The 7759-nt window shown below is 42.6% G+C and overlaps 1 long non-coding RNA gene across 1 annotated transcript; it reads right to left on the reverse strand.

Annotated features, from left to right (window-relative positions):
* Positions 1-457: 457 nt before the first annotated feature.
* On the reverse strand, positions 458-6441 carry LOC110365095 (uncharacterized). Its single transcript, XR_010472304.1, has 2 exons — positions 6373-6441; positions 458-2143 (listed from the first exon to the last, which is right to left on the reverse strand). It is a non-coding gene; the product is annotated as an uncharacterized LOC110365095 (long non-coding RNA).
* Positions 6442-7759: the final 1318 nt, after the last annotated feature.

Here is a 7759-nt window from a genome sequence, read left to right on the forward strand (position 1 = left end):
GGGTTCCCTGTGACCAGGCCATAGACTGAAGAAACAGAAGACATGGCCCTACACTAAGCTCTCTCTGCAGAATACCTTACTAACCAGGACTAGGTCTGAGCCGAGAAAAGAGCCTTCGAAGAAGGAAGAAGAGTACACCCAGGAAAGCCACACTGGCTGTACATATCACCAGCCAGGCAAGAGATGGGCACATAGACACTCGGAACAACACAAAGGCAATCCCACAAGCTCTCTTTCTGCTTTAAATAGCCTCACATTGGCCGTGAGCCCCCAGGACCTGACCTCACTGCCGATAGGAACTGGCACCCCCAGCCTCTTGTGTCCCACATACCACTCCCTTCCAGCAGGACAAGGAGCAAACACACATGCTGCAGGCAAGAGCAGGAATTCCTTAAGCAGTGGCGCAGGGACAGCTTTTTTGGCTCAGGTTTGAGGGATTAACGGCACCGACTCTCAGTGCGGGTGAACCAAGAGACATTTTATTTCAACAAGGCACTTACATTTATAGTCAGTAGCTGTTGTACACGTGTTTTAATTGGCTTATGCCAGCTGTTCACGGACTCAAAGCTTTCTTGCGATTGGTCTACTTAATCTTTCACGTGCTCTAGCAGTTTGGCTAACACATTATAAATATATTTTCTTGTACAAAAACGGTCTGATTTCTCATTCTATTTTGGTCAAGGTCATTCCAGTAACTCAAGATGACTGTCTGTAAGATATTCCACAATTTCCCCTTTTTGTTTTTCAACTAGGCATAGACCTTTCATAGCTTTTTCTACTGTATGTTGTACACATTGTAAGATACAAGGGACAAGCATTAATATTACTAATACAACCATCAATAGAACTAGACCATTTTTTATTAGATCCTTAATCCATCCTGTAATACCCCAACCATGCAACCATTCGTCTAAACCCCAGTCTTCACAGGTTAATTTCTTGGTCATATCATCTAACCTTCTAAACGCTTTGTGAATTGATTCAGAATGATCAGACAAGTTCATGCAACACATCCCATTAAAATCTTCACAACCGTGTCTTTCCGCTAACAACAAAAAATCTATGGCAGCACAATTTTGAAGCGTAGCATGTCTAACTGAATCAACGTCTGCTAAAAGCCCAGACAATGCTGAGGAGGTGGTGTTAGTCTGTTTTGCTAACCAACATCCTAATTTGTTAACCATATTCAAAGCATTTGCTACTGTGACTCCGGGTGCAAAAATGGAGGCCAATACAGTTTCACTCGTTCCCCAAAATTCTATATTATCCTTACAATCTTTATCAAAGGCGTGAATACTTCTTTTTCCTCTTTTAGGCATTAAAATGGTTGATGTGTTTGGAGATAATAAGGTTAACCTCCCTAAAGAACATGGCCCTTCTTTTATGTGGAAAGGAATCCCTTGCCAGGCTCTATTGCCACAAATTAAAAATTCCTGGGGGTAATTTCAAAGGGGTGTTGGTGGCCTTAGATACATTGGGACTGGTATAATTACACCAAAAACTCTGATTGTGATATACAGCTGATCAGGCGTTTATCACTTGCACAAGAGAGGTATTTTTTCCTGAAGAATAGAAATATAGACAAAAATCCATTTTTAATGATCCTAGTAACTCAATTTCTTGGGGTTCCAAACTACCCTGTGGTAGGTCTACGACCCAGCCATCCCAATTATTTGTCACATTTTGACCACCAGCCAGCTGCCTCTTGTTTTCGGGGATAGGCCAGGTGTCTAGTGGAACACCAACCAAACATGTTGAAAAAGGATTGCCTGGAGATGCAGTAGCTAAACAGGGTCTTGACCTGTGATGTTGGCTAAAGTTATCCAAATATTAGTCTTTGGTTGAGAGGGAAGCCAAAAAGCATTGCTTAAGTCCAACAATACTAAGACAATCCTTACTACACACTGTAATACCCACAACATCATTGGCATGCTGTATAGATAATCAGAGAGGCTACGTTACATTGTCCCAAAGGGTTGGGATTAGTCAATTTTGGATCACCCCTCGTTGTTGTCGTCTAGCTGAAGGTCAGATAACAAATCAGTTTCACCACCAGGTGCCGCTTCTGCTTCTTCAACTGTTGGCTTGAGCTTCTTCAGGAATGGTCTGACACAACGTGCTGGCAACCACTGCGAACCTTGATCTGTAACGAGACAAGCATAACTTCAACCCCATGTTATCAATAGATGTGGCCCTTCCCATTGGCCATTAACTAGCGATTTGACCATAACTAACGTAGGTTCTTTCTGATTTAGCATGTTTTGGGTCATACTTGTAAAGTGTTTCACTATGGGGAATTTGGGCTGCACACTTAGATATAAGTGATTCATCACATACAATGCTTTTGCCAATTGGTTTTGTGGTGCGAGAGTGGATCTGAGTAACAAACAATAGGTGTCTGCGAAGCTGTAATACAGTTTACAATGATACAAACATTTCAAAGTGCTGCCGTTGTGAGATTTCTTTCTTGTAGCAAACAGGTTTGCACCTTCCAAGCACATTCTTATGGGACATGCAACTAAACAGAATTATCAGAAAATGCTATTTGAGCTTACAAATTATTTAACAAATCTTGACCCAGAAGAGGTATAGGGCTCTCTGGCAAATACAATAATACATGTTAAAACTTTGTTTCAAATTTGACAGTCCACTGGTTTAAAAAAATGGCCTTTCTTGCTTTCTTTCCCATGACCTCAAAAACTATCACGGTGAATTTACTAAGAAGTCTCTTACAACCAGTTAACCGCCCCCCCTCCACCACCTTTTTTTGTTTGTTTGTTTAATTTCCCAGCTTCATAAGAACTACAGATCTGCTAGGGATGCCTTTACATTTCACCCTCAGACTTCTTCATTCAGTGTTACAGTTCTCCAGCAGCAACATAGCTTGGGGTGGATGCAGGGGGGGTGGATAAAGCCTGTCTTTCGCTACTTTAGCAGCGGACGGGCAGGTTTTTCTATTTTTTTTGTCCTTTCTCTTCTTGCTGCAGTTTAGACACAGCCGAGGCCACACAGGTGGCGTAATTGCTGGTGCTAAGTGGGAGCTGCCAGGCCCTGGCAGACTGCTGGGTTACAACGAGCTGAGTTTATCTTGCAGCTTGACACAGGCCTGAAATTTATGTTCAGGCCTAGGATATTTTGCTTTTTTGTTTTTCCATTTCATTCCAACCATAATACACCCCATATGCAATTCCAATTAGCTCAGCAATAGTTACTTTCCTTAGCTCCATGTACCTTTTGCAATTTCTTAGAGGTGTCAAAAACCAGCACATTAACCATCAATACATTATTTTCATTTTCCTAGATCCAAATCCGTTCATATTCTAATGACCTTTAAAAACAACCTCTTCCAAGTTCACATCCATCATAACATTTAGTTTCCTTTCCCATATCTCCAACTATCCCATAAATTAAATGCAAATCAGCTTTTAACAACTTAAATTATTTTCTGGTCTTAAAATTATTGGATAACCAGAAGAACAAATTAACTTACAGTACCATACTTCATCCCCTTTTTTCCAAAGTTCTGCAGAACAACATCAATTGCAATAGAGCACTATAGCTCAGACCATAAAATTACTCTAATGTGTAAGGATGCATCCTAAGGGGGAGCAAGGTGGTATTTTAGTAGCAGAACCGGTTCCCATTTTGTAATTATCTCCCCAAACAAAATTCTTTTGGCACCAAATATATATATATATGCAAACTAAAATACTGAGCTCAGATATGCAAACCAAATACCGAGTTCAAATATTCCAATGGATCACAATTACACTAATTCAAGACAATATCTCGATTTTTGCATTGCACCTTTGAACTGCTTACTGCCCAGCCAGGTGGAGGCACCACTGGGTCTCCCTGACAAAACAGGTCAGTGTGCGCTGGAGCCCCATTCGGCACCTGCCTCCACCACCGCCGCAGCAAGCTGGACTGGGCAAGGCTTTTATTAGTGTCTCATCTGGTGTGCTACTACTGTTATTCCAAAACCAAGATTCTTTACCTGGTGTGCATACAAAAGAGCAAGGTTTAGTATGCCAAGATGAGACACAGCCTATCACGGAGTTGCACAAGTCTGAATGCTGGAATAAAGTTAGCATGCTAGAAAGAAAAGCAACAGCTATTACATACAAAATCTCACCACCACATTCATGCAGCAAAGAGCTAAATTACTCATGGTCTTCTGTATTATCACAAAAAGCACATTTTGAGTCCATAGATTCTCATGATTTAACAGTATGTGAACTTATTGTACCATATAACAGGCAAAGACTTATTAAAACTGTAATATGCTTAAACAGATACCTACAAAGAAAATGGGTTAATGAGGAAAACATCTATGACTACTGTGTTATCAGTTACTCTTTTTTCTTTTTTTTTCCCTCTTCTTGCTTTAAAAACAACATTAATTACAACAAAGTGTTATACTTAAAGGTACTTAAAGGTTCTATTATCTGCCCAGTTTCCCAATCATCTAACTTATACAGCAGCCACCACTGATTTCAATATTTCACAAGATCCTCTTTCCTTATGTTTCCAGGTGCTTTCCTATGTTTTAAAACACCTCCCAATACTGATTTATTAAGAAACATGACTGAAAACAGTCATTTCTGACCCCATCTCATAAGTAAAAGCCATAAGAAGAGGGAGGGAGTCGGGGGAAGCACAGGGCTGCTTGCAGCATGAGTGGGAAAAGTGGGAAGAAGGTTTACAGTGCACTTACACAATCAATACCACAAAGAAACAACTGTAACAACAACCAATAATACAATTAACTCACATTCCTGACAAGCTGCTTGATTTTCGGAGAGGCAGTACACAGAAGCATGTAATATGTACTGTAAAACTCACAGATAACATGTTGATAGTAAACACTAGCATTCTCTACTGCTACTTTCAACGTTAGTGCTTCCTTAGCTTCTAAGATTTCAACCTGCCTATTGATGGCCTCTTGAAGACTGTCAATAAATTGCATGTAATTCTCATTGGGACCCTGTTTAATAGTCGTAAATTATTTGGCTGCTTTGTTGGTTTCAGGCACCTCTGTCATAGCTTGATATGCAAGGTCTGCTGACTGCCTCAGGATTTCAGGAACTAATTGTGCCTGTAATTGTGGTGTGCTGATTAGTGTCTCTTCCAAGAGTTGGGGGATACCCGCCCCTTTCAACGAATCCCCATCGTTTCGTCCTAAATTATCTATAGCTGTTGCCTTGCATAGGTCTAATTTTGCTTTTTCTTCATCTGGATCAATTACTTTTATATTGTTCCTACCATGAAAGAAGTTTGAGACATTGAACTTATCCAGATTTGTTGGATCCTGCAGTGTCATGATGTCTTGTCAAGTAAAGGGCTCATCTGTTAAAAGATCCTTGTAGCTCTTTGGTTTTATGTTCAGCTGCTCAACTGCCTCATAGGCAAACACATTTCCAGTTGTCTTGATGGCCACAATATGGGAGTTATTGGTGAATACAGTGAACAGCACTGGACAGAGGTATTTACCTTCACTGTTTTTAGCAAAATTCAGCTTTATAAGTGATTTGGCATTTAGCTTTTCTCCTGTGAATGGATTGGTTCCATATTTCTTTATCCCAGGAACAATGCTCAGTATATCAATCAAAGACTGTCCCATCCAGTGTGCAAACTGGGTACTGTGAGAATGGTGCAGACAAACCCCAGAATGTAAATGTTCTGCGTAGCTCTTTTATCAAGAACCATTGAAATGAAGTCCATGCGTTTGGCCCCTGATCGTGCACTATCACAGGAAAAGCTAATGTGGCATCAACGTCGCCCAAGTCAATCACCTCTTCTTGTAACAACCACCATCAGATTCACAGATCAAAATCATGCTCTGAATGGAATGGCAGAGCAATAGGGACGGTGGGCTCCTCTTTTGCTGCAGGGTTGGTATCAAAAGGTGGCAATAAAGGTTTAGAAGTTGCCATGCGATGTATAGTCACATTATGGTCTGTTAGGTCACGCTCAGAATCTTTTTCAATTATATTGATACTTAACTCCGCACGCTTTTCTTGGTCTTTGCTGACATCTAATGGGGAGCTCAAAGATTGTCTAGCTGCTCCCGCTACTTTCTTTTCTGCTTGTATAGCTTTAAGACCACATTGTCATTATTTCTTTTGCTGCAAGATCACCTTTGGAAGCAGTTTCTCAAATTATAGTCCCTGCCTGTTCCCAAGTGTCTGAATCAAAGACTGCTGCTACTGTTGTTGAAGCGCCATTTATTTTAAGCCATTTTAACATTAGTTTAACAATACACTCTTCATATTTTATTCCCCACTTTTGTAAAATTTACAAAAATAGTTTCACTATAGCTTCTTCTTCTACAAAAAATTAGATCCCATATTTAACTATCCAGCCGCTCACCTGTATTCGTTATACAGTGATTACTCAGGTGCATTTTTCTCTTCTTCTCTTCTCTTCTTCTCTTCTCCCCTCCCCTCCCCTCCCCTCCCCTCCCCTCCCCTCCCCTCCCCTCCCCTTTCTCTTCTCTCCATTTCTTTTTCTCTTCTGTTTCTTTGTTTCTCGATCAGTCCAGCTGCTGAGATGATCATTCAGCTGGAGTCTCTCCAGACGCTCGCTTCAGCGCTTTTTCGACCCTATCACGCTGGGTTCACCATTTGAGGGATTAATGGCACGGACTCTCAGTGCAGCTGAACCAAGAGACATTTTATTTTGGCAAAGCACTTACATTTATAGTGAGTAGCTGTTGTACACGTGTTTAACTTTCTGTTTTAATTGACTTATGCCAGCTGTCCACGCGCTCAAAGTTATCTTACGATTGGTCTACTTAATCTTTCACGTGCTCTAGCAGTTTGGCTAACACATTGTAAATATCCTTTCTTGTACAAAAACAGTCTGGTTTCTCATTCTATTTTGGTCAAGGTTGTTCCAGTAACTCAAGATGACTGTAAGATATTCCATACAGGAGTTTGTGCTTGTTTGAGCCTGCTGGGCTCTCCCATGGGTTGAGCACTCTCCAGCTGCTTGCCTGTGCAGCACAGCACACTCCTCCTCCCTGGAAAGTACCTCCATCCACCAGCCCAGTCACTCCATCTTGAGAGGGGTGAAAGGAGCATCATCCTCCAGCCAGGAGTCTCTCTGCCAGACATGTTGGACACATGTCTGACACTGGAGTGCCCCAGCCTCCAAAGCTGGAGCAGGGGGGAGTTCCTAGGAGCAGGGGATGTCCCACTGCAGATTATTTGCTCCCTGCGGCAGTGAGGCTGCCGGAGCAATGAGGGAGCCAGCCACAAGCACCTCTGTTGTGCTCACCCAGCTCTCCCCAGGGCCAGCCATGCAGAGAAGGCTGTTGGCAGCTAGCACCCAGGTAGCTGTGATGCCTTTGTCAGTGTTGACTTCTCAAGAACAGCAAAATCCAGGTTTCTGAAGGGGAAAGCATTTTAAGTTAATTTCACAGGGCCCCTGAAGCCACTCTCTGACACCTGGCAGACAGAGCAGAGGGCCCGTCTCCATTACAAGCCCTTCCCTGTTCACTGTCACTCTGCAAGTCATCTTGCTCATCTGCCAGTGCCATGGGAGCCTCACAGGTGCCCCTGGGCCCTGCAGCGATGTCCCATCAGCTAGTGGTGTTGGGGTCATGCCTCAGTGGGCACCCATTAGGGCAGCCCTGTGCCACCTGCCCAAATCGGTCTGACAGAAACCTGAGGGACTGCTGTATGCCAGGTACCTCCCGCAGCTAGAGTACCCTCCCTGCCCCTTGGAGCGAGCAGCACCTGTGGGCTGCCCGGCC

This window comes from Columba livia, chromosome 4 (genome assembly GCF_036013475.1).
Source record: "Columba livia isolate bColLiv1 breed racing homer chromosome 4, bColLiv1.pat.W.v2, whole genome shotgun sequence".
NCBI classification, from domain to species: domain Eukaryota; kingdom Metazoa; phylum Chordata; class Aves; order Columbiformes; family Columbidae; genus Columba; species Columba livia.